General features: G+C 44.7%; 1 pseudogene across 1 annotated transcript in view; it reads right to left on the bottom strand.

The window, feature by feature from the left end:
• Nucleotides 1–2116, bottom strand: part of LOC308362057 (serine/threonine-protein kinase pim-2-like) — a 4272-nt pseudogene extending 2156 nt beyond the window's left edge. The window contains exons 1-5 of the transcript in view: nt 2070–2116; nt 1244–1341; nt 651–1094; nt 406–500; nt 113–163 (exon numbers count right to left, since the gene is read on the bottom strand). The product of the transcript in view is annotated as a serine/threonine-protein kinase pim-2-like (transcript). The remainder of the gene's footprint in view (nt 1–112; nt 164–405; nt 501–650; nt 1095–1243; nt 1342–2069) is intronic.

Below are 2116 nucleotides of genomic sequence, written 5' to 3'. Positions count from 1 at the left end.
GTGTGTGTGTGTGTGTGAATGCACAGCAAGAGGACCATGAGGAGCGATTCAAATCGTGTATGGGGTTAGAATTACACACTGCTCCTTTAGGTTTAGAGATTATTTCACTCACAATTTTCGCCCACATTTTGATCCTATCCATGTCCACCATTTTCAGTGCCACCTATTCAGAATAACAACAGAGCATAAATCATGGAATTCATCCTATGAGCATCATATGAATGAATAACTGAACCTTTTTTCTTTTGAAGGCTTACTGTACAACACGTTTGTTTGCCCTTTTACACTGATTGCTGAATCTTTACCTCACCAGATGTACTGACCATCAGATTGCTAAAAAAAAACCTCACCAGCCTACTGCTGTAACAGGTACAGAGGCAGATAAGCCAACGTGGGTCAACTCACGGGGAGATTGTCTGACTTCCTGTGTCCAGCATACACACTTCCATAGCCACCGCGTCCGATCATCTCTCCCATACTGTATAAGGTCTCAAATCTCCCTAAAATGCAACATTTGGTAAACAGTGTCATTAATGGTCATCAATGGCTCACATGGAAAGATCATGTTCAAATGTGGGATCTAAAACACAGAACTCTGAGTAGGATCTCAGATACTCGCTGAGCCTGCACGACACGCATTGCTGCCCTACCCGTCTCAGTCAGCTCCTTGGGACCAACATCCTCTGGCTCTGGCTGTTTTGCGGAGGCCTTGGAGTGGCTCCTGTTATAGGGTCGGTGGCGCATGTTATGGTTTTCTGCACGATTCCCAATCCCCTTGGCTATCCGCCAGTGGGTCATGCTCCTGGTGCCCAGCGCCGGGCCGAATGCCAGCCGGCAGTGGCGCTCCAGATGGTAGGAGTCGTTCACCTCTGCCCCGTCACCGTCCTTCACCTTCACCTCCTCTCCCTCTCTACCCGCTGAGGAATGAGGGCCGCAGCTCTTTGCTTGCCTTATCTCCTTCTTCTTCTTCTTCTTCTTCTCTCTGTGGTCTGCGTGCTCCCTCACCCCCTCCACAGACATGCGGAGTGGTCTCTTCCTTCTGCTGAAGGCCTTTTTGGCACTCCAGGCAGAGGCCGGGCAGCTAGGAGCGGCCTCTGTGAGAGAAGGAGCGTCGCAAGTTGTCAGTCAGATCCCAGCAAATTGCACAGATTTCACGTTGATGTTTTTCATAGCAGATCTTATCATTTAAGATATTTATTATATAAGGCGTGATAAGTTCTTAAAGTGATTATGTGCAGTATACCTTTGGAGGGTGACATGGATGCGTTCTCCCTCCTGTAGACCGTTCTCAAAAGAGCTTCATTCAAACATTAAGGCACAGCCCACTTGTTGGTTGTCACACTGATGATGTCATAATGCCACACGACGATGTCATAAGCCCCTCTGGCCTTCTCCTTCCCAAGTCACTTCAGAGTGAAGGTCAAAGGTCAAGGGAGATGCTGAGGAGGTCCACAGCGGGTGGAATACTCACAGGGTGCCATGACTACTACAGAATGTCTACAATAGAATTCATTTCAATTTCAATGGTTTATGAGCACAGTGTTCTAGACCCTCTGACATAACAGAGAAATGTATGTCTTTGTGGCCAACTGATATATGGCCACCTATATAACTATTCAGTCTATTATTATAAATTATATATAAAGTCCATCACTATTAATTGTACGCTACCGTAACTAAGATATTCAAGTATCTACAAGTCTGTAATGTGAATATTTAGATTTTTTGGATAGTTTGACAGTTATCCATTAGCTCTCCTGACATTTAAGTAGGTTTCATTTTTTATAAATGTATTGGACATATGGTTGACACAAGTAAGTTTAAATCTTGTATGACAGGGATTTATGTATTGCAATGCCATGTGACCTGGTATAGAGGTCACAGCAAACATGATAGTAAATGTATAACCCTAGACTGCTTAGATAGCAAGCAGCCCAACCAATCATGAAGCACTGGTGTTGACAGTTTCTGTTTAGTATAAGAGATTATAAACTAGACAAGAGAGAGACAGTGACATAGAAAGCAACACAGTCAACAACTGTTCCCTCACCATTTCTGATAATGGTCACCTTGAAGGTTGACCACTCTGAGGAGAGAACAAACCCGACCCAGACAT

The sequence above is a fragment of the Sprattus sprattus genome (assembly GCF_963457725.1).
Source record: "Sprattus sprattus genome assembly, chromosome: 3".
NCBI classification, from domain to species: Eukaryota; Metazoa; Chordata; class Actinopteri; order Clupeiformes; family Clupeidae; genus Sprattus; species Sprattus sprattus.
Note: the sequence above shows the minus strand (reverse complement) of the source record. Positions and strands in the feature narration are given on the sequence as shown.